General features: G+C 45.2%; 4 non-coding genes across 4 annotated transcripts; all 4 read right to left on the reverse strand.

Moving 5' to 3' along the window:
* Positions 1–13,801: 13,801 nt before the first annotated feature.
* Positions 13,802–13,874, reverse strand: trnav-aac (transfer RNA valine (anticodon AAC)). The gene has a single exon. It is a non-coding gene; the product is annotated as a tRNA-Val (tRNA).
* A 3,303-nt stretch (positions 13,875–17,177) lies between these two features.
* Positions 17,178–17,250, reverse strand: trnav-aac (transfer RNA valine (anticodon AAC)). Its single transcript has one exon. It is a non-coding gene; the product is annotated as a tRNA-Val (tRNA).
* Positions 17,251–20,544: 3,294 nt separating this feature from the next.
* On the reverse strand, positions 20,545–20,617 carry trnav-aac (transfer RNA valine (anticodon AAC)). Its single transcript has one exon. It is a non-coding gene; the product is annotated as a tRNA-Val (tRNA).
* Positions 20,618–23,920: 3,303 nt separating this feature from the next.
* Positions 23,921–23,993, reverse strand: trnav-aac (transfer RNA valine (anticodon AAC)). The gene has a single exon. It is a non-coding gene; the product is annotated as a tRNA-Val (tRNA).
* Between the last annotated feature and the right edge of the window lie 1,730 nt (positions 23,994–25,723).

A 25,723-nucleotide genomic window follows, 5' to 3' on the forward strand; every position in this document is an offset into this window, starting at 1 on the left:
CTCAATCAACTCAGTCCTCACTTCTGCCCTTTACCAATTAAACCAAACACATCATCTGCCTTCTTCACAGCGTTATCAATCTGGGTGAAAAACTTCCAAATATCTCTGTAAATGGACTCCAAAGTCCCTCCCCACCTTATGCCAGATCCAATCATCCAACTTGACACAGCCCTCTTGTAATTTCTAACCGTCCATCTTCCTTCCCATCCATACATTCCAACCTCCTCTCGGAAGTATCACCATCACCCCCACCCTCGTCTTTCTATGGCATTCCATACTATCTTCCACCCAGCCCCACTCCCACAAAAAGTTCATCCACCTTGGTGTACCCACTCGTTCTTGACGATGAGCTCGTGCTCGAAACTTTGACTCTTTTGCTCCTCTGATGCTGCCTGACAGGCTACTCTTTTTCAGCGCCACACGTTTTGACTCTGTAATTCAACATTTGCAGTCTTCACTTCCTCCTGTCAGAAAAAAAATCCTCCCTCTTCACTAATATCCTATCGGTACCTACATGTCCTACTCTGGCCTACATGTAACACTAGTACCCAAAACAATATAGGTTACTGTTAACTGACCTCTGGACAATTTGTGGTGAACAACTAACAATGGGCAACAAATGTTTTCGTGGTCAGTGAAGCCCTCATCCCGTGCATTAAAAAAGCATGATTCAATGAGCGTGGCTCTATTTATGTGCTGTGCATGGGCCATCAGATAATGTTTGATACAATATCACTCAAAAAGGATGGACTGATGGCAATCGTGGTGAATGCCTGAGGGCCCGGATTCTCGCTCATTGGAGATAGTACTGCTGACAAGTTTTTTCCACAAATGTAGCTTGTCACTTGGCACAGACTGTTGTCTCAGTCTTGCTGCATTTTGGCCAGGGTTGATTTGGTGATCTGGGGTGGTGAGAATTGTCAAATAGTGAGCCAACGTCATCATACCTGAACGTATGAAGTTGGAAGTTTGCATTTGTTTTTGTTTTTTCCATGTTTCTCCTGCCTAATTCTTCTAAACGATTGATGTTTAGAAAAGTGCTGTCTAATTGCCTTGGTGCAGTTTATCCAGTACTGACATTCACTAATATCTCTGCGCATCGGTAATGAAATGAACGAATGTTTTCGAACATATTTGCCACTGAATCCACTGTTTTTCCCTTGGATTATTCTGCTGACATAATCCATGACACCATCGACTTCCATTTTACAAATGAGGGACAAGCTTTGGCAGCCAGCAGGTGATTTACTCTGACCTGCGTGTTAAGAATTATTTGCATGGCTGTACAGCTTCTAGTCAATGGTTATAGGCGGGATTCTGATAAACATGTGTTGGGGATCAGTGATGGTCATGATACTGAATATCGAAAACGACTGATATTCTTTGTTATTGCATTTGCCTGGTGGCATGCATATTACTTGCCAATTGTCAAGCCAAGTCTGTCAATTTTCCAGGTCTTACTGCATTTGAACATAGACTGCGTACTTACATTTGGAAATGTATAATCAGTGAAATTTCCCACGTATCAGCTCATGATAGAATGTAGGTCACTGAAGCAATTGAACATGGTTTAGCCTCGGGCACTCTCCTTTGCTTACGAATGAATATAGATATGTCCTGGAGCTCGAATTACTGACACGAGCACCAAACACATTTTTCATTTGTGATTACTCGAACCAGCAATGTAATTCGCCAGATTTGGATTAACTATGAGTCTACACGGATTCCTTCTGTCAGGCTCTCTCAAATAGTGCCTTGAAGTTCAGAGTAATTACTCTGTCTTCTGTTCTGCTGTCCCATTGTTTTAAACTAACCTTGGAATAAGGTACGGAGCTGAGTGATCCTGACGTGACACTAAATAAACGGCACAAAGAACAACGAAAAAAAATATTTACAGCCCAGGACCAGGCCCTTCAACCCTCCAAGCCTGAGCCTATCCAAATCCACTGTCTAAATCTATCGCCAAATTCCTAAGCATCCGGATCGCTCTGCTGCCCACCTATTCGTGCATCTTTCCAGACACAGCTTCAATGAATCTACCATGCCTGCATCTGTTAGTTTCAGGCACCTATGACCGTCTGTGTAAAGTATTTGCCATGTATATACCCCTGAAACATTTCACCTATCACCTTGAACGCGTGACCTCCCGTTATTGAATCTCCCACCCTGGGAAAATAACTTATCTCTATCTACCCTGTCTACCCCCTTTCATGATTTGGTAGATCTCAGTCACGTCCCCCCAAAATATACTTTATTTCTAATTAAAACAGTCCGAACATACCCAACCTCTCTTCTTAACTGGCACCTTCCAGGGCAATTAACTTCCTCGTAAACCTTATCTGCACCCTCTCCAAAGCGTCGATATCCTTTTGTTAATGTGACGACCAGAACCGTACGTGGTTAGCCAAATGTGGCTGAGCCAAAGTCTTCGACAATTTTAACCTGATCAGCCAACCCTTATACTCAATACCCCGTCCGATGAAGGCATGCAGACCATATGACTTCTTGACCACTCTCTCCACCTGTGCAGCCACCTTCAGGGCACAGTAGACCTGAACGGCTCGATCTCTGCTCATCAACGTTTCCCAAGGCTCTTACGTTTACATTGTATTTCGCTCACGAATTAGACTTCCCAATTTAAATCACTTTACATTTGCCGGGAATGAGCTCCTTCTGCCACTTCTCCGCCCAACTCTGCAATCTATTTATATTCTCCTGTTTTCTTTGACAGTCCTCTATGCTTTCTGCTACTCCACCAATCTTCGTGTCATCTGCACACTTACGTATCAGACCAACAATGCACTCTTCGTCATCATTTATGTATATTACAAACAACAACCGTCCTAGCACTGATCTCTGTGAAACACCACTGGTCAGTTTCCCCCATTTCGAGAAACCCCCCTAACCTCCTAATTCTGTCTCCTGTTGTTCAATCAGTTCTTTTTCCACCTATCAAGAACCCCGTGCACACAATGTGAGGCAGGGCTGACTGTAGAGAGGTTAGGTGACGGCACATTGATCTGAAACGTTAACTGTGATCCATCCATCCAGACCTTCCCCTCACTGAGGACGAACGATCAGTCCTCAGCAAAGGAATCACCTTCATCTCCCTCTGTCCATGCATCAATGATTTTAATCCACGCTGTAACGTCGAACCTTTCTTCTGCTGCCTCCACCTCCGAGCTTACTTTCATAATCAGGACTCCCGCCCACCTTCCGAGGACTCCTTCGCCCACCTCCAACACACTGCATCCACCTGGACACCCCGCGCTGGCCTTTTACCTGCCCTCGAACTCTTCATTTCCAACTGCCACTGGGACATTCACCGCCTCAACCTGTCTACCCCCTCCCCCACTCCAACCTCTCACCCTCACAACGCGCAGCCCTCCAATCCCCCTGCTCAAATCCCAACCTCACAATCAAGCCAGCAGATATAGGGGGCGCAGTGGTAGTCTGGCGCACTGACCGCTCGAAGCCAAATACCATCTCGAGGATAACTCTTCCTATCGCCAGATGCTGCCAGACCTGCTGAGGCTTTACAGCAATTTCTCTTTTTGTTTGAGATTGGCAGATGTTGTGCAAGGTTATGAGAACAATGCCTTCTAGAGGCAAACAGGCAGCACGCACCTGGCAGTGTGAAATAAAAGTGGAATAATGAATGAGTCGGCAGTGTGATGCTGGAGAAGCACAGCAGGTCAGGCAGCATCCGAGGAGCAGGAGAATCGACATTTCGGGCATAAGCCCTTCATCAGGAATGAGGCATGTGCGACGGCCTGAGGTACACTGCTGAAGCCAGGCGCCACCTCACTGACACCTCTTCCTACTACGCCCGATCACAGCCACACCTCCCATCATCTCCCAGACAATCACAATCTCATCACCTCTGGGGAATCTCCCACCCACTGCCTCCAACTTCATTGTCCATGAACCCCCCACTGCCCGATTCTATCTCCTTCCTAAGACCTGTTGTCTCAGCCTGCGCCTGTCCGACATGATTCATCTCTTCCTACCTCAAAACCTTCATGTCTCCCCAGTCCAGGAAATTCACACCTACGTTTGTGATATCAGCTGTGCACTTCATCTCCTCCAAGGCTTTTTTTTCTCCGGCTCCCAACGCGTCATCTTCACCTTGGACATCCAGTCCCTGTACTCATCCATCTGCCATGATGAAAGTCTCCAAGCCCTCTGTTTCTTCATCTCACCCCATCCCAACTAGTACCCTTCCATCGACACCCTCATCCACCTGGCTGAACTGGTCCTCACCCTCAACAACTTTTCCGTCCAACCCTCTCACTTCCTCCAAACCAAAGGGATAGCCATGGGCACCCGGATGTGACATAGCTATGCCTGCCTGCTTGTCAGATATCGGGAATTGTCCATCTTTCGCAGTTACACTGGCACCTCTCTCCACTTGTTCCTCCGCATTGATAAATGCATTGACGCCACTTCGTGCTCCCACGAGGAGGTTGAACAGTTCAACAACGTTACCAGCATCTTTCCCCTCGACCTCAACTTTACCTGGATCATCTTAGCAACTTCCCTCCCCTTCATGGACTTGTCCATCACCTTCTCCAGAGAATCACGAATGACAGACATATACTACAAACCCACCAACTCCCACAGCTATCAATACTACACCTCCTCCCACCGCACCTCGTGTAAAAATGCAATCCCTTATTCCCAATTCCTCTGCCTCCACCACATCTTTTCCCAGGATGACCAATTCCACCTCAGAAAGTCCCAGTTGTTCTCCTTCATCCATAATCGCAAATGCCCTTCCCACGTGGTTGACAATGCCCTCCAGTGCATCTCATCCACATCACACACCACCGCCCTTCAACCCCACCCCTCCTGCAACAAGGACAGAAACCCTTGGTCCTCAACTTTCACCCCACCTACCTCCGCATAAAACACATCAGACTCCACCACTTCTGCCATCTCTAAACACACCCAACCATCATATAGATACTTCCCTCCTCAACCTTATCAGCATTCTGAAAAGGCCATTCCCTCCACGAAACCCTCGTCAGTTCTACAACCCAGAATAAGCCCACACCCCACTACAGGCATCTTTCCCTACCACCACAGGAAGGGTAACACCAGCGCCCACACCACTTCACTCATCTCCGTCCAAGGCCCCAAGGGATCCTTCCACATCCGTTAGACATTCACCTATACCGCTTGCAATGTCATCTACTGCATCCGTTGCACCCAGTGTTCTCTCCTCTGCATCAGGGAGACAGGATACCTTGCAGATCATTTCAGAGAACATCTCTGGGACACTCGCAGCCACCAATTTCACCATCCCGTGATTGAACACTTCAACTCCTCATCCCATTGCGTCTACGACGTAAAGGTCCTGGGCCTCGTTCACCACCAAATCACAACCACCCAATGCCTGGTGGAGGAACGCCAAATATTCCGCCTTGGGACTCTGTCACCGCACAGGATAAGTATCAATTTGAACAGTTTCCTCACTTCCCTTCCCCAAGTTCCAAGCCTCAAACTTGGAACCGCCCTTTGGACCCATTCCATCTCTGCTCCTTCTGAACTATCATCTTCTCCGTCATCTTCATCCAACTATCACTTTCCCAGCTACCTCCCCCCAACCCAACACCCCCACCATTTATCTCTCATTCCCGACTCACAAGCATTATTCCTGTTGAAGGGCTTATGACTGAAACGTGGATTCTCCTGTTCCTCGGATGCTGACTGACCTGCTGTGCTTTTCCAGCACCACACTCCCGACTCTGTTCTCCAGCATCTGCAGTCCCAACTTTCTCCTAGGAATAATCAATGACCTCGGAGTGAAGATTTCCCGGATTGCAGTGATCACAGTGGGACTGAGTTTTGCATTTATTTTGGGTGAGGGCAGGCTGGATCTGAGACGAGTGCTAAACCCGAAACAACGGGAATGGTATCCAATAGCGAAGTTAGGGCGGGCTGAAGTGAAGTGGAAAATTCTGTCAGACGGTGGATCAGTACAACTGCATCATATCAACCAGACTGGAAAAGACATGCAGAAGGAGCAAATCAACTTCAGTGCAGGCACAATAACAGGTAAAGTGGAAAGAAGACACTACAACACAATGAGATGGAATGGACTTGTTTATGAGAAAGGATTAAATATTTAAGCTATTTTACATACAGACTGTCGTCACATTGGAAAAAGGAACTTACAGCAGTGTAACGGTGATATTTGCCTGCGACATCACAATTCCAAGAGACATTGACATATTATCTTCTACTGCAGCATGGCCAAGTGAAAGCATGATCGTCCCATCAATCAGAATTCAATACTTCAAAGCTCTCCTCTGTGCTGCTCCTGTAGTCAGATCCCAATCGCTTCACAGTCTACCTTTTTCTGCTTCCTGCCTCACGTAAACACTTGAAACCTGATCAAATCTACAGTCTGTATGTAAAATAGCTTAAATATTTAATCCTTTCTCATAAACAAGTCCATTCCATCTCATTGTGTTGTAGTGTCTTCTTTCCACTTTACCTGTTATTGTGCCTGCACTGAAGTTGATTTGCTCCTTCTGCATGTCTTTTCCAGTCTGGTTGATATGATGCAGTTGTACTGATCCACCGTCTGACAGAATTTTCCACTTCACTTCAGCCCGCCCTAACTTCGCTATAACCCATATTTTGTAACTCCCGAGCTGACGCAGGTACGAGTGACCAATTGGCCTTTTCGAGCGCTCTCACTCTGGTATGATCTGAATGATAAAGTGCACTGTATTTGGTCTGCAGGACACACTGCAGAAATTATCCCATCCCAGCGGACTGAGCTGCCTCCATTGATAGAGCTGTCTCCATTGGTAGAGTGTAATACAGTAACAGCGAATATCTTTTGATGTCATCCTCAAAGGTACTTGCTACAAAAAAGCTGAAGACTGCGGGAAACCGCTGTGATCACCAATAACACAGAGGCCCAGTGTGAACCTAGCGGGCCCATAAACCTGAAATCAATGGATAAAAAGGTTCTTCTTTTTAGAAGAATCCGAGTCAGATCATCGTCTTAACACTTCCTGGAGAGAAAATGGATGTCGGAGAGCGGACAGACTCAACTGGTTCCAGCATTTACAACCTTGTTCCGTGTGACAACAAAAGCAGAAACATGGAACTGTTTATCTTGCTTCTGAAAAACAGGTGAGTAAATTTTGAAGAGCTTAGATATTTCTTCCTGGTGTTCATGAAATGATCTAGAGCAGAGTACGGTTCCCTGAATATGGTCTGACTTCTGGTTTATGAACTGTGATATTCTGCCCACATGATCTGAACACATGCAAAGAAATGACTCAGTGACAAGATCTGCTGAATCGGATTCCGTGAAGAAGAGAAGCCGATGTAATGAAAAGCGCCATAAGAGTGGGAATGTAGCAAATTATTTTCCAGACTCGATGAGAGTGCATAGTGCTGTTTCCAGGAGTCAATATCTGTACAAGTAGACTGAAACAGCGTTGGGTGTTATTGTACTTCATCTTTTGTATAATGGTGCAAAAGCACGGAACTTTTGTATAGAGGGGATAACTTCAAAATCCTCAATGAGGCAAAACACACAAATGAGGTAAACAACAACGTAACCACACAATTTGGTGTTACATCATGCGGTAAATTTCCCTGCTCAAATTTCGCTCAAAATCGCTCTCTGTCTAATTCCTAAGACTGATATTAGAATAGTGAATGGTATGTCAATAAAACCTGCTCTGGTCTCACAACTTCAGCATTTCATACCCACCCCCTTATCTTTGACTGGCAATAGTAACTGATTGCCAGTCACTGTGTTACTTCAGCACACGTAGAGAAGAAATAACTATAAGAACAACAGTCAAGTATGTGACTGGGATTTGACCCATTAGCTCTTCTTACACTTAACATTTTCAGTTGCAGGTGTAATGCAATTTCTATCCTATGAATGTTAACCACTTCCAGAGTGTTTCCCTTTTGCACCCCCATCCTGGCAGCCCAAAATCACTGTCGCTGTCACTGGGATTTGACCCGATTCTGTTGCAACCAATCCATTCAGCTGTAATTGAAATTGCTTCCACCTTTCCTGTGTCGGTAATAAGATTACATTGCTTAGTGGTGAGTTTTCATGCATTGAATTAGACCCAGCATCCTTTCTCATGTTGAAATTTACAGGGATATAAAGATATGATGAAAGACACGGGCAGTGTTTACTGGACTGTAAAGTCGTTAGGAATAACACGGCCATGATACCATGTCGTTAGAAACGAAGGAAATGAGGTTTCCTTGGAGATAAAGCCACTAGAAACGAAAAGAGGCAGTTTAATGGGATGATGGCATAGATAAGGAATAATGCGGGTGGAATCAGGAAAGACTTAGTTGTGTCCGAATAGAGGTTATCCAGCTGATGTGAAGACCTTAAGAGTAAATATGAGCGAAATTTCCTCGTTTAGGTGAGTGGAAACTAGACTTCAAACCCAGCGGGGCACGATAAATAAGTTGGGATTAGGCATTTTATATTCTGAGAGTTATTGAATTCGGAGATGAATTTTCAGAAATAAAAATATTTTAGGTGCTGATTCCAGAATATTTGAAAAGCGCGAGCAGGCACACAAGGAGTGAATTAAAGAGCGACAGTGATTCTGGGCTGCCAGGATGGGGGTGCAAAAGGGAAACACTCTGGAAGTGGTTAACATTCATAGGAAAGTAATTGCATTACACCTGCAACTGAAAATGTTAAGTGTCAGAAGAGCTAATGGAGTTGGAAGGTGCAGCAGCTCATTCTACATGAAATATTATATAATGCAAATGCACTGATCTGTTTGGTTTAACTCTGCATTGAATGGAAGTCGGTTAGCTCAGTTCGCTGACTAACTGATTTGTGAGAAACGTGAGACCAAGAACGTGGGATTAATTCTCTCACTGTCTACCCGCCGTTTGATATGATCATGGCTGACCAAATACGTCAATGTTTTTGCCCAGATCATCCACAACAGGATAAAGACAGTTAAGCATTCGAAAATTTCTGTTCATACAGGTAAGATGAAACATATTGCATTCTTCAATAATCTTCACCATTCCGACATCCAAGAACACATTTCACAGTAGGTTTCTGCACGAAATTTGCAGGTTTTGCGGATGAGCATCTGATTCTGGTCTGATCATGTTTCAAATGATATGATTCCGCAAAAACTCACAACCATGAAGGTAAAGAATTTCCTCTGGTCAGTAGCAGGGACGGGAACTCCAGATGACAGGAATTGGCGATGAGTCAGCACAACACTCAATGATTCAGCTGAAAACTGAACTAAACTCCAATTCTAGTGCGTTTCAAACCAACAAACATTGAATAGCAAAGTTACCACATTTGTAGAAATCTAACAATCTTTTCATTGCGCCACAGAGCTGCACTCGCCACAATTTTACTGCACCCAAAGTTGCGGTTGTTGTAGAGAAAATCGACTATCACCAGGAGATGCGGGGTTTTTGAAGGAGTAGATCTTTTATTTGCAACCAAAAACAGTGACATTCAGAAAACAAATTTTTGACTCACCCGAACCTCAGGGTCCATGGCATAGAGTCATAGAATCATTGAGATGTGCAGGATCGAAACAGACACTGCTGTCCAACTTGTCCATGCCGACCAGATATCCCAACCCAATCTAGTCCGACCTGCAATCATCTGGCCCATATCCCTCCAAACCCTTCCTTTTCACATGCCTCTCAAATGTTGCACTTGTCCCAGCCTCCACCACATCCTCTGGCAGCTCATTTCATTCACGTACCACCTTCTGTGTGAAAAAGTTGCCCCTTAGGTCTCTTTCATATCTGACCCCTCTCACAATAACCCTATGCCCTCCAGTTCTGGACTCCACGACTCCAGGGAAAATATTTTGTCTATTTATCCTTTCCATGCCCCTCATAATTTTCTATGCCCCTTTCCATGCCCCTTTACAAGGTCACCCCTCAGCTTCCGAAGCTCCAGCGAAAACAGCCCCAGCCTGTTCAGCTTCTCCTTGTAGCTCAAATCCTCCAAGCCTGGAAACATCCTTGTAAATCTTTCTGAACCCTTACAAGTTTCACAACATCTTTCCGATCGGAAGGACACCAGAATTGCACGCAATATTGCAACAGTGGCCTAACCAATGTCCTGTACAGCCGCAACGTGACCTCCCAACTCCTGTACTCAACACTCTGACCAATAAAGGAGAGCATACCAGATGCCTTCTTCACTATCCTATCTACCTGCGACTCCACTTTCAAGGAGCTATGAAAGATTTTCTTTCCCAAAATTCAGCACCTCACATATATCTGAATTAAACTCCATCATTTTATACATTTCCTTTCAACATGTCTTGTTAGCTTATCAGAATGCCAACTGTGTTCGTCAGAATTACCTCACTCCAGCTATACAATAAACCAATGGTGCTAATTCCCATTATCGTTCTCCTTCTGCCACTATGGTTTTTCCTAATTCATTCTACTGTAACTATTAAGTATTCTACTGCTACCTGTGCTCAATGAACCTCCATCCCAGACTAATCTGTCATGATTAGATATTTTGCTACCCCATTTAGCATAATGTTTTCCTGCCCCAAGCTGACTCTACTAACTACTAATTAGATATTTAATGTCATATCCTGCTACAAGTGTCTCAAGCAGGCTGACTCTACTATCAATTAATTATTTAAAGTCATGTCCTAAGTATGTACTGTCACGACTTGTCCCAAAGTGCCACGATGATATTTAGTAGGCGAGGCTGACTTTACTAATTCTTATTATCTCAGCCTGCCATTGTAACTTTTCAGCACATTCTGACTCTGCTAATTGGTGTAGGGCTGAAGAAGGGCTTATGCCCGAAACGTCGATTCTCCTGTTCCCTGGATGCTGCCTGACCTGCTGCGCTTCTCCAGCAACACATTTTCAGCTCTGATCTCCAACATCTGCAGACCTCACTTTCGCCCCTAATTGGTGTAGGAGCATTCCACTATTCTTACCCCATCCTGCCACACTGGCTCCATCCTGCCAAAGTCATCTTTTGACTAGTGTAGCATTCCGCAGACCCCTTGTACCAGATCGCCAGTAGTTTCCATGCCTTTACCCTTCCCATGCTTTCATGCTCTTTATTTTCTGTGCAGTGTTGGGATCTTTCATCAGACATCTGTTTCCCTTCACCCCACTTTCTCGTACCTGGTCCTTATCCATATGTGCTCTCGCTTCTCAGTATTCGGCTAAATACTCCTGAAATGTTTTGATGACTCATAGCTTTACCACATGTTCAAACAGTGAATTCCAAATAAACAACACTCTCAGAGTGAAAAGGTTCTTCCTCTGAACCTCCAGGTCTCCTCTGAACATCCTCTCCCTTGCGTTTATCGGAGATCCCTGGTTGTTAACTCTTCCCATAACAAGTTTGTTCCTATCACATATTCCGATCCCCTTAATGTGCACCTTAATCACTTCCTCACTCAGCCTCCGCTCCCAGATAAAGAGCCTGAACTGAGCTCGTCCATCTTCGCCATGGCGATAGTGTCATGCTGGAAAAGTACAGCAAGTCTGGCAGCATCTAAGAAGCGAGAGAATCGACGTTTCTGGCATAAATCTTTCATCAGGAATGAGGCTTGTGGGTGGGGGCTGAGAGATAATTGGAAGGGGGTTGGGGTTGGGTGCAAGGTAGCTGGGAAAGCAAATGGTGGATGTAGGCGGGGAAAAGGTGATAAGTCAGAGGGGGAGAGATGAATAGGTCCGGAGGGTGGGGCTGAGTTGGATGTTTCAGGCTGTGATAATGTGGTTGGAGGGGAAATGAGGAAGCCGCTGAAATCCACATTTATCCCGTGTGGTTGCAGGGTCCCAAGGCAGAACATGAGGCGTCCATCTTCCAAGCGTCAGCTGGTAACGGTTTGGTGGTGGCTTATGCCCGAAACGTCGATTGTCCTGGTCTGTAAGTCGCATGACAGGAGAGATGTGAAAACCAAAGACTAAAAGAAGGACAAAAACTTATAGATTCAGAGTTAATGGAATTCGACACAGTGTGGACAGAAACCATTTGGCCAGTTGAATCTGCACAGTGCCGTGGAAGAGATTCACACTCCCCTACTCTATCTTTCTAAACCCGCACTTGTGATCCACCTACAAAATTAGAAATTACTCCAAAAGCTCAGCGAAATCAGGCAGCATCAGTCTAGAGAAATCAGGGTTAACATTGCGAATTAAAATCAGTTCCGAGGAAGGGTCTGTTGACCCGAAATGGTCATTCTGTTTTCCCCGAGCTGCAATTCTGAATTTTGTCTCTTATTTACAGCACTTACAGTCCATTCAGATTTTGTTTGCCATTTACCTGAATTGCACACCTTTGCACTGTGGGAAGGAATCGGAGCAGTCAGAGGAAACTCACACGGGAGAGAGAGAGAGGAGTGTGCAAATTCCACACAGTCAGTCAAAGAAGATATGAATCGAAGGCGGGTTTCTGGCGCTGAAAGGCGCAGTTCTAACCACTGAGCCCTTTCAATATGCAAGCGTCTGTCCTGGAAGCGAATTGAACCCGACCTCACGCAGTGACAGGCGGTGGTACTACCCAGGAATTCTATGCAAAAAGAATCCTATTTGTTAATACTGGAAATTAACATTCGCTCAACTATCCGAACACTTTTTAAAATTACTTGACGTATAGCCTTGTATGTCTTGGCATCACAAATTCACATCTGAAAACTTCTGAAAGTTCTAAGGATTTCTGCATCTGCAACCTTTGCATGCACTGAGTTCCAGATTTCAACCTACCGCTGTTTCAAAACATTTGTCTGCACATTCACTCAAATCTTTCCTCTTCTATACTTAAATCGATGCCACTCTGCCCCTCCCCCGTGATCGATCTCACCATCAAAGAGAAACATTGATTTCAGTGTACGCCATCCATATACCTGATTATTTTATACATTTCAATCATGTTTCCTCTCAATTTCTTCGACTCTAAGCAAAACGGCTCCAGTCTGTCCAATTTCTCTTCATAACTGAAACTCTTCTACCCAGACAATATCCTGGTAAATCTCTCCTGCATCATTTCCAGTGCTATCATATCCGTGATATAATGCGAATTGCAGAACTGCACACAATAGACAAAACAGAGCTAAATTACCAAATGAAATAAGTGACGCCCACAGACAGCGGTAGATTAGATTCCCTTAGTGTGGATACAGGCCCTTCGGCCCAACAAGTCCACACAGACCCGCCTAAGCGTAACCCACCCAGACCCATTCTCCTACATTTACTCCTTCACCTAACACTATGGACAATTTAGCGTGGCCAATTCACCTGGCCTGACCTACACATTTTTGGATTGTTGGAGGAAACCCACGCAGACACGGGGAGAATATGCAAACTCCACACAGAGAGTTTGGCGCTGCGAGGCAGCAGTGCTAACCACTGTGCCACATTGCCGCCCATGCGGTACTTTCGAATAAATTTTCTTTTCCTCAGAGCTGCCTTGTGTCCTTTTCCAGAGCCTGATGTTCTAATAATCTCTGGTCAATGTGTTAAAAACTGCTACATGACAATCGATCTCACAACCATGGTATCAAAATTAATTAATTGGCTTGAAGATGAACACCTGTTTCTTCTATGACGGCACAGAGGCGAAAGAAATGCCAAAGCTGGGAGTGCTCCTGGTCAAAGGCGGGGACGAAGAGCATAATTGTTGTAATTAAATGGAATTGCATTACATTTCACGACGAGAACAGATTTGTTGAAGCAAATTCGAAGGCAGGTTTGCAGATGGGAAAGATGCAAGAAAGCTCAGCTCTTGTCCATGTAAAAGGCTGCAGTTGAAGAACAAAACAGTTTCTGCCCAGTTTCGAACTGGGGACCTTTCGCGTGTTAGGCGAACGTGATGACCACTACACTACAGAAACGAGCCACAGCCGCCCGTGCTGCGGCCCTGTGGCGTCCAGCACTGAAAGTTGAATCCGTTCTATGTTTCACCTTTCTGTTTCCGATAGCTCGTTATTGTCCAGCGTAATCGACATCTTGAAAACGTAAAAAAGACACTTTAAATTGATGACAGGATATAGACAAAGATGTCGTCGATGTTTATACCGTGGGGCGAGATGGAATAGGCTGGTGGAATAAACTTTCCCTGCAGCGTAACAGCTGCGACATGACCTTATGGAAGGGTGGTAAACTGAGTATTTACGTGTTTTACCCAAGTTGGTGTGAGTTGAAAACTCGACAGCATAGCTTTAAGGTGAGTGGGCTGAAAGTGACAAAGGACCTGAGGCACATTTCCCACAAAGAAGGTTGTGCGTGTTTGGAATGATCTACCAGAGGAAGTGGAGGAGGCTATTACGCTCAGAAAATTGCAAAGGTAATCGGGTGAGTTTCTGGATAGGATGCGTTTAGAGGGATTGGGGCCAAATGCTGGGGAACGGGACTTGTGTAATTTTGGCTATGTGGTGAGCATGGACGAGGGGTGCACCGAAGTATTTTTTTCCACGGTGTACCCCAATAACGTCATGTTGCTTCCACCGGCTTTAAAGGATTACTTTTCAGCGGAGTTTGCCATCGCAGTCTGTGGCACAATCATTTAGTCTGTTCGACTGCTCACGGGAAAGGTAGTATTGTGAAACAGTGTAGAAACGAAGGACTTCCTTACTTTAGCTCCGACTGACCATACTCTGTGAAATTTTCCCAGATCCTCAGCTGAGGATTTTGGCTGCTGGAAGTTACCTCAGAAACCCTGTTAAATCGAAATGTATTGAGCGAATCGCAAAACAGAAAGCATTTAACACGGAACACAAACAAAACTGGCATACCTCACGCATTTTCAGACACAGAGATGCATGAATGCTAAATGTGATACAGTCCGAGGGCATGAGTCATAAAGTAATCTCACAACTAACAACGGGGCATTTCCAAACGACTCTTTCAAACATGCTGCAGCCTTACTGCACCACCACTTTCCAGACAATGCTGAAAAGAGAGAAAGAAAGAACATAATAAGAATTGGCCGTAAAAAGTGAATTTCACCAATCACAGTCTCGATTAGATTACCTTTCCCTTCTGATGTTTCCAGGACGGAAATGAAGGAAATGTGAGAAATTCAATAAGGTAGGACATCGAAATTCATTGGGACGATTTTCCCATTAGCTAGAAACCCAAATAACAACGAGTAGAGTCACCGTAGGACTTCGTTTCACAACAGCGATGAAATAACAGTCTCCATTCGGTTCCAGTGAAGGCTCAACTTGCCTGGGACGGCACAACTGTTTGCGATTTTCCGCGCGGGAGTCGAACACGATCATGATCATGACAGTAGAGACATTTTGGAATATTTGGCAGTATCCCACACCACAGTTAATTCCCTGCGAAGCAAACCCATTTTACTTTTGTTTTCAACATCAATATACAGTGGACACCGAAACAGCATTTTAACAATGCTGCAGCATTGGAGTTGATCAGCAGAAATGACAGTGGTGGGATTCGAACCCGCGCCCCTTTCGAGACTGGAACCTGGATCCAGCGCCTTAGACCGCTCGGCCACACTACCAGCCGGCGGCGCCGCCTCATTTTCTTATATTTCCAATTGTGCTCCTGCATAACAACAGATGCAAAGTCACATGAAAAGGGTTCCATGATTCCTCTCGGACTCGCACAGCTGCTGGGATGTGCCCGGCAACAATGTCAATTTCGCAGCAGATATTGATAGCCCATCAATCCAGGCAAAAATCAATGGTAAGCTCAGTCTATCTTGTCAGACTCTTTTCAGCTACAAATGTATCTGTGAGTGCGTGAGAATATGGGTTCGCTTATGATTTGGTCAAATAACCATGAGCTGCTTGACATTACTGGAATTTCCATTCTTGCTTTGCTAAATGATTTCACCCATTGCTCGAAACAGGACGACTTTCACGTTTACACGGAACACGAAACACACCGGACTACAGGGAAAATGCACAAACCTGAGCAGGCCGTGTTCCGCATCATACCGTGCAGCATCGTTTCAGTCACTGTGTATGTGTTTTTTTTTCAGAATAGGAGTCCCAAAGAATGTTCTCCACCCTAAAACCGGAGGTAGCATTACAATCCGAGAACGACAGATCACATTGAGAGAATGCTCTGACCTCGGAGCTAGTTCGAGATGCCACTTTCCTTGCCTTTTACCTTAACCGTGCAATTTGCTACTGAGACGTTCACTCCTGGACATGAGCCACATGGATACCAACTGAATTGGAAACCTGTGTGGGAATCGAGGAGAAGCGACTCAATAAATTTTGCTAAATTCCGTGGTGCTTTTTATAAATGCAGTTTCTGTTCACCTCAATCTAAAAGCCAGTTTCTGAACATAGTAACAGAAGTCAAAAGGTAATTACCTCACCCCACCCCCACTCCAGAAGAGGTGCTAACTGCCCTTGAGTGCTTTTTGTTCTCGATGTGAAGAGCTTTCACCCCTGAGTCACCTTCACGTCTCTGGTTGCTGAGTGAATCACAAAGAAGGAATTTCACCAGAGCTGCAACTGCCTCACTTCCCCACTCGCCCTCCCCGTTTACATTTTCCTGCTCGTCAGTGATTTAAAGAAAACCAAATGGATGCGATGTCATTCTGTAGCCTCTCTGTCGATTTCTCCGTTTCAGTTCCAACATGACTTAGATCTCGGTGCGGACCTTCATAATAGCGACGCTCTGAATGCGCAAGTCGAAAGGTTCCTCTGAGAGTGCAATTTCTTTCATTGCTGTTGCTGATTGAATGAGCCACTAACGTGCGAATTGCTCCAAAACATGATTCAGGATATCTGGTGCCAATTCCCGCACGTTGAATAACGATTGACAGCTTCCAAATGAGGTATTTCTGAGACGACCTTGGGGTACATTTGACAGACAGACAAGTTCAGGAATTCGTGGTGCGCTGTGACACCAGAGCATCTGCTTCTTTCCTGTCTTTGAAGCGAGCCGCCTGCGCAAGGAAGGCAAATGCGGTACTGCTTTTCGTGGAAGGATCAGAAGGCGGTAACTACACTCTCCAACAGAATGGCATATGATCAGAACCAGGTTGGAGAAAAACTTAACAACGCTTTGCACTGTAATTAAATGGAATTGCATTACATTTCACGACGAGAACAGATTTGTTGAAGCAAATTCGAAGGCAGGTTTGCAGATGGGAAAGATGCAAGAAAGCTCAGCTCTTGTCCATGTAAAAGGCTGCAGTTGAAGAACAAAACAGTTTCTGCCCAGTTTCGAACTGGGGACCTTTCGCGTGTTAGGCGAACGTGATGACCACTACACTACAGAAACGAGCCACAGCCGCCCGTGCTGCGGCCCTGTGGCGTCCAGCACTGAAAGTTGAATCCGTTCTATGTTTCACCTTTCTGTTTCCGATAGCTCGTTATTGTCCAGCGTAATCGACATCTTGAAAACGTAAAAAAGACACTTTAAATTGATGACAGGATATAGACAAAGATGTCGTCGATGTTTATACCGTGGGGCGAGATGGAATAGGCTGGTGGAATAAACTTTCCCTGCAGCGTAACAGCTGCGACATGACCTTATGGAAGGGTGGTAAACTGAGTATTTACGTGTTTTACCCAAGTTGGTGTGAGTTGAAAACTCGACAGCATAGCTTTAAGGTGAGTGGGCTGAAAGTGACAAAGGACCTGAGGCACATTTCCCACAAAGAAGGTTGTGCGTGTTTGGAATGATCTACCAGAGGAAGTGGAGGAGGCTATTACACTCAGAAAATTGCAAAGGTAATCGGGTGAGTTTCTGGATAGGATGCGTTTAGAGGGATTGGGGCCAAATGCTGGGGAACGGGACTTGTGTAATTTTGGCTATGTGGTGAGCATGGACGAGGGGTGCACCGAAGTATTTTTTTCCACGGTGTACCCCAATAACGTCATGTTGCTTCCACCGGCTTTAAAGGATTACTTTTCAGCGGAGTTTGCCATCGCAGTCTGTGGCACAATCATTTAGTCTGTTCGACTGCTCACGGGAAAGGTAGTATTGTGAAACAGTGTAGAAACGAAGGACTTCCTTACTTTAGCTCCGACTGACCATACTCTGTGAAATTTTCCCAGATCCTCAGCTGAGGATTTTGGCTGCTGGAAGTTACCTCAGAAACCCTGTTAAATCGAAATGTATTGAGCGAATCGCAAAACAGAAAGCATTTAACACGGAACACAAACAAAACTGGCATACCTCACGCATTTTCAGACACAGAGATGCATGAATGCTAAATGTGATACAGTCCGAGGGCATGAGTCATAAAGTAATCTCACAACTAACAACGGGGCATTTCCAAACGACTCTTTCAAACATGCTGCAGCCTTACTGCACCACCACTTTCCAGACAATGCTGAAAAGAGAGAAAGAAAGAACATAATAAGAATTGGCCGTAAAAAGTGAATTTCACCAATCACAGTCTCGATTAGATTACCTTTCCCTTCTGATGTTTCCAGGACGGAAATGAAGGAAATTCAATAAGGTAGGACATCGAAATTCATTGGGACGATTTTCCCATTAGCTAGAAACCCAAATAACAACGAGTAGAGTCACCGTAGGACTTCGTTTCACAACAGCGATGAAATAACAGTCTCCATTCGGTTCCAGTGAAGGCTCAACTTGCCTGGGACGGCACAACTGTTTGCGATTTTCCGCGCGGGAGTCGAACACGATCATGATCATGACAGTAGAGACATTTTGGAATATTTGGCAGTATCCCACACCACAGTTAATTCCCTGCGAAGCAAACCCATTTTACTTTTGTTTTCAACATCAATATACAGTGGACACCGAAACAGCATTTTAACAATGCTGCAGCATTGGAGTTGATCAGCAGAAATGACAGTGGTGGGATTCGAACCCGCGCCCCTTTCGAGACTGGAACCTGGATCCAGCGCCTTAGACCGCTCGGCCACACTACCAGCCGGCGGCGCCGCCTCATTTTCTTATATTTCCAATTGTGCTCCTGCATAACAACAGATGCAAAGTCACATGAAAAGGGTTCCATGATTCCTCTCGGACTCGCACAGCTGCTGGGATGTGCCCGGCAACAATGTCAATTTCGCAGCAGATATTGATAGCCCATCAATCCAGGCAAAAATCAATGGTAAGCTCAGTCTATCTTGTCAGACTCTTTTCAGCTACAAATGTATCTGTGAGTGCGTGAGAATATGGGTTCGCTTATGATTTGGTCAAATAACCATGAGCTGCTTGACATTACTGGAATTTCCATTCTTGCTTTGCTAAATGATTTCACCCATTGCTCGAAACAGGACGACTTTCACGTTTACACGGAACACGAAACACACCGGACTACAGGGAAAATGCACAAACCTGAGCAGGCCGTGTTCCGCATCATACCGTGCAGCATCGTTTCAGTCACTGTGTATGTGTTTTTTTTTCAGAATAGGAGTCCCAAAGAATGTTCTCCACCCTAAAACCGGAGGTAGCATTACAATCCGAGAACGACAGATCACCTTGAGAGAATGCTCTGACCTCGGAGCCAGTTCGAGATGCCACTTTCCTTGCCTTTTACCTTAACCGTGCAATTTGCTACTGAGACGTTCACTCCTGGACATGAGCCACATGGATACCAACTGAATTGGAAACCTGTGTGGGAATCGAGGAGAAGCGACTCAATAAATTTTGCTAAATTCCGTGGTGCTTTTTATAAATGCAGTTTCTGTTCACCTCAATCTAAAAGCCAGTTTCTGAACATAGTAACAGAAGTCAAAAGGTAATTACCTCACCCCACCCCCACTCCAGAAGAGGTGCTAACTGCCCTTGAGTGCTTTTTGTTCTCGATGTGAAGAGCTTTCACCCCTGAGTCACCTTCACGTCTCTGGTTGCTGAGTGAATCACAAAGAAGGAATTTCACCAGAGCTGCAACTGCCTCACTTCCCCACTCGCCCTCCCCGTTTACATTTTCCTGCTCGTCAGTGATTTAAAGAAAACCAAATGGATGCGATGTCATTCTGTAGCCTCTCTGTCGATTTCTCCGTTTCAGTTCCAACATGACTTAGATCTCGGTGCGGACCTTCATAATAGCGACGCTCTGAATGCGCAAGTCGAAAGGTTCCTCTGAGAGTGCAATTTCTTTCATTGCTGTTGCTGATTGAATGAGCCACTAACGTGCGAATTGCTCCAAAACATGATTCAGGATATCTGGTGCCAATTCCCGCACGTTGAATAACGATTGACAGCTTCCAAATGAGGTATTTCTGAGACGACCTTGGGGTACATTTGACAGACAGACAAGTTCAGGAATTCGTGGTGCGCTGTGACACCAGAGCATCTGCTTCTTTCCTGTCTTTGAAGCGAGCCGCCTGCGCAAGGAAGGCAAATGCGGTACTGCTTTTCGTGGAAGGATCAGAAGGCGGTAACTACACTCTCCAACAGAATGGCATATGATCAGAACCAGGTTGGAGAAAAACTTAACAACGCTTTGCACTGTAATTAAATGGAATTGCATTACATTTCACGACGAGAACAGATTTGTTGAAGCAAATTCGAAGGCAGGTTTGCAGATGGGAAAGATGCAAGAAAGCTCAGCTCTTGTCCATGTAAAAGGCTGCAGTTGAAGAACAAAACAGTTTCTGCCCAGTTTCGAACTGGGGACCTTTCGCGTGTTAGGCGAACGTGATGACCACTACACTACAGAAACGAGCCACAGCCGCCCGTGCTGCGGCCCTGTGGCGTCCAGCACTGAAAGTTGAATCCGTTCTATGTTTCACCTTTCTGTTTCCGATAGCTCGTTATTGTCCAGCGTAATCGACATCTTGAAAACGTAAAAAAGACACTTTAAATTGATGACAGGATATAGACAAAGATGTCGTCGATGTTTATTCCGTGGGGCGAGATGGAATAGGCTGGTGGAATAAACTTTCCCTGCAGCGTAACAGCTGCGACATGACCTTATGGAAGGGTGGTAAACTGAGTATTTACGTGTTTTACCCAAGTTGGTGTGAGTTGAAAACTCGACAGCATAGCTTTAAGGTGAGTGGGCTGAAAGTGACAAAGGACCTGAGGCACATTTCCCACAAAGAAGGTTGTGCGTGTTTGGAATGATCTACCAGAGGAAGTGGAGGAGGCTATTACACTCAGAAAATTGCAAAGGTAATCGGGTGAGTTTCTGGATAGGATGCGTTTAGAGGGATTGGGGCCAAATGCTGGGGAACGGGACTTGTGTAATTTTGGCTATGTGGTGAGCATGGACGAGGGGTGCACCGAAGTATTTTTTTCCACGGTGTACCCCAATAACGTCATGTTGCTTCCACCGGCTTTAAAGGATTACTTTTCAGCGGAGTTTGCCATCGCAGTCTGTGGCACAATCATTTAGTCTGTTCGACTGCTCACGGGAAAGGTAGTATTGTGAAACAGTGTAGAAACGAAGGACTTCCTTACTTTAGCTCCGACTGACCATACTCTGTGAAATTTTCCCAGATCCTCAGCTGAGGATTTTGGCTGCTGGAAGTTACCTCAGAAACCCTGTTAAATCGAAATGTATTGAGCGAATCGCAAAACAGAAAGCATTTAACACGGAACACAAACAAAACTGGCATACCTCACGCATTTTCAGACACAGAGATGCATGAATGCTAAATGTGATACAGTCCGAGGGCATGAGTCATAAAGTAATCTCACAACTAACAACGGGGCATTTCCAAACGACTCTTTCAAACATGCTGCAGCCTTACTGCACCACCACTTTCCAGACAATGCTGAAAAGAGAGAAAGAAAGAACATAATAAGAATTGGCCGTAAAAAGTGAATTTCACCAATCACAGTCTCGATTAGATTACCTTTCCCTTCTGATGTTTCCAGGACGGAAATGAAGGAAATGTGAGAAATTCAATAAGGTAGGACATCGAAATTCATTGGGACGATTTTCCCATTAGCTAGAAACCCAAATAACAACGAGTAGAGTCACCGTAGGACTTCGTTTCACAACAGCGATGAAATAACAGTCTCCATTCGGTTCCAGTGAAGGCTCAACTTGCCTGGGACGGCACAACTGTTTGCGATTTTCCGCGCGGGAGTCGAACACGATCATGATCATGACAGTAGAGACATTTTGGAATATTTGGCAGTATCCCACACCACAGTTAATTCCCTGCGAAGCAAACCCATTTTACTTTTGTTTTCAACATCAATATACAGTGGACACCGAAACAGCATTTTAACAATGCTGCAGCATTGGAGTTGATCAGCAGAAATGACAGTGGTGGGATTCGAACCCGCGCCCCTTTCGAGACTGGAACCTGGATCCAGCGCCTTAGACCGCTCGGCCACACTACCAGCCGGCGGCGCCGCCTCATTTTCTTATATTTCCAATTGTGCTCCTGCATAACAACAGATGCAAAGTCACATGAAAAGGGTTCCATGATTCCTCTCGGACTCGCACAGCTGCTGGGATGTGCCCGGCAACAATGTCAATTTCGCAGCAGATATTGATAGCCCATCAATCCAGGCAAAAATCAATGGTAAGCTCAGTCTATCTTGTCAGACTCTTTTCAGCTACAAATGTATCTGTGAGTGCGTGAGAATATGGGTTCGCTTATGATTTGGTCAAATAACCATGAGCTGCTTGACATTACTGGAATTTCCATTCTTGCTTTGCTAAATGATTTCACCCATTGCTCGAAACAGGACGACTTTCACGTTTACACGGAACACGAAACACACCGGACTACAGGGAAAATGCACAAACCTGAGCAGGCCGTGTTCCGCATCATACCGTGCAGCATCGTTTCAGTCACTGTGTATGTGTTTTTTTTTCAGAATAGGAGTCCCAAAGAATGTTCTCCACCCTAAAACCGGAGGTAGCATTACAATCCGAGAACGACAGATCACCTTGAGAGAATGCTCTGACCTCGGAGCCAGTTCGAGATGCCACTTTCCTTGCCTTTTACCTTAACCGTGCAATTTGCTACTGAGACGTTCACTCCTGGACATGAGCCACATGGATACCAACTGAATTGGAAACCTGTGTGGGAATCGAGGAGAAGCGACTCAATAAATTTTGCTAAATTCCGTGGTGCTTTTTATAAATGCAGTTTCTGTTCACCTCAATCTAAAAGCCAGTTTCTGAACATAGTAACAGAAGTCAAAAGGTAATTACCTCACCCCACCCCCACTCCAGAAGAGGTGCTAACTGCCCTTGAGTGCTTTTTGTTCTCGATGTGAAGAGCTTTCACCCCTGAGTCACCTTCACGTCTCTGGTTGCTGAGTGAATCACAAAGAAGGAATTTCACCAGAGCTGCAACTGCCTCACTTCCCCACTCGCCCTCCCCGTTTACATTTTCCTGCTCGTCAGTGATTTAAAGAAAACCAAATGGATGCGATGTCATTCTGTAGCCTCTCTGTCGATTTCTCCGTTTCAGTTCCAACATGACTTAGATCTCGGTGCGGACCTTCATAATAGCGACGCTCTGAATGCGCAAGTCGAAAGGTTCCTCTGAGAGTGCAATTTCTTTCATTGCTGTTGCTGATTGAATGAGCCACTAACGTGCGAATTGCTCCAAAACATGATTCAGGATATCTGGTGCCAATTCCCGCACGTTGAATAACGATTGACAGCTTCCAAATGAGGTATTTCTGAGACGACCTTGGGGTACATTTGACAGACAGACAAGTTCAGGAATTCGTGGTGCGCTGTGACACCAGAGCATCTGCTTCTTTCCTGTCTTTGAAGCGAGCCGCCTGCGCAAGGAAGGCAAATGCGGTACTGCTTTTCGTGGAAGGATCAGAAGGCGGTAACTACACTCTCCAACAGAATGGCATATGATCAGAACCAGGTTGGAGAAAAACTTAACAACGCTTTGCACTGTAATTAAATGGAATTGCATTACATTTCACGACGAGAACAGATTTGTTGAAGCAAATTCGAAGGCAGGTTTGCAGATGGGAAAGATGCAAGAAAGCTCAGCTCTTGTCCATGTAAAAGGCTGCAGTTGAAGAACAAAACAGTTTCTGCCCAGTTTCGAACTGGGGACCTTTCGCGTGTTAGGCGAACGTGATGACCACTACACTACAGAAACGAGCCACAGCCGCCCGTGCTGCGGCCCTGTGGCGTCCAGCACTGAAAGTTGAATCCGTTCTATGTTTCACCTTTCTGTTTCCGATAGCTCGTTATTGTCCAGCGTAATCGACATCTTGAAAACGTAAAAAAGACACTTTAAATTGATGACAGGATATAGACAAAGATGTCGTCGATGTTTATTCCGTGGGGCGAGATGGAATAGGCTGGTGGAATAAACTTTCCCTGCAGCGTAACAGCTGCGACATGACCTTATGGAAGGGTGGTAAACTGAGTATTTACGTGTTTTACCCAAGTTGGTGTGAGTTGAAAACTCGACAGCATAGCTTTAAGGTGAGTGGGCTGAAAGTGACAAAGGACCTGAGGCACATTTCCCACAAAGAAGGTTGTGCGTGTTTGGAATGATCTACCAGAGGAAGTGGAGGAGGCTATTACACTCAGAAAATTGCAAAGGTAATCGGGTGAGTTTCTGGATAGGATGCGTTTAGAGGGATTGGGGCCAAATGCTGGGGAACGGGACTTGTGTAATTTTGGCTATGTGGTGAGCATGGACGAGGGGTGCACCGAAGTATTTTTTTCCACGGTGTACCCCAATAACGTCATGTTGCTTCCACCGGCTTTAAAGGATTACTTTTCAGCGGAGTTTGCCATCGCAGTCTGTGGCACAATCATTTAGTCTGTTCGACTGCTCACGGGAAAGGTAGTATTGTGAAACAGTGTAGAAACGAAGGACTTCCTTACTTTAGCTCCGACTGACCATACTCTGTGAAATTTTCCCAGATCCTCAGCTGAGGATTTTGGCTGCTGGAAGTTACCTCAGAAACCCTGTTAAATCGAAATGTATTGAGCGAATCGCAAAACAGAAAGCATTTAACACGGAACACAAACAAAACTGGCATACCTCACGCATTTTCAGACACAGAGATGCATGAATGCTAAATGTGATACAGTCCGAGGGCATGAGTCATAAAGTAATCTCACAACTAACAACGGGGCATTTCCAAACGACTCTTTCAAACATGCTGCAGCCTTACTGCACCACCACTTTCCAGACAATGCTGAAAAGAGAGAAAGAAAGAACATAATAAGAATTGGCCGTAAAAAGTGAATTTCACCAATCACAGTCTCGATTAGATTACCTTTCCCTTCTGATGTTTCCAGGACGGAAATGAAGGAAATGTGAGAAATTCAATAAGGTAGGACATCGAAATTCATTGGGACGATTTTCCCATTAGCTAGAAACCCAAATAACAACGAGTAGAGTCACCGTAGGACTTCGTTTCACAACAGCGATGAAATAACAGTCTCCATTCGGTTCCAGTGAAGGCTCAACTTGCCTGGGACGGCACAACTGTTTGCGATTTTCCGCGCGGGAGTCGAACACGATCATGATCATGACAGTAGAGACATTTTGGAATATTTGGCAGTATCCCACACCACAGTTAATTCCCTGCGAAGCAAACCCATTTTACTTTTGTTTTCAACATCAATATACAGTGGACACCGAAACAGCATTTTAACAATGCTGCAGCATTGGAGTTGATCAGCAGAAATGACAGTGGTGGGATTCGAACCCGCGCCCCTTTCGAGACTGGAACCTGGATCCAGCGCCTTAGACCGCTCGGCCACACTACCAGCCGGCGGCGCCGCCTCATTTTCTTATATTTCCAATTGTGCTCCTGCATAACAACAGATGCAAAGTCACATGAAAAGGGTTCCATGATTCCTCTC

Source organism: Chiloscyllium plagiosum, unplaced genomic scaffold (assembly GCF_037043375.1).
Source record: "Chiloscyllium plagiosum isolate Xiang-an unplaced genomic scaffold, Cpla_swu_hap1 HiC_scaffold_120, whole genome shotgun sequence".
Taxonomy (NCBI): Eukaryota; Metazoa; Chordata; class Chondrichthyes; order Orectolobiformes; family Hemiscylliidae; genus Chiloscyllium; species Chiloscyllium plagiosum.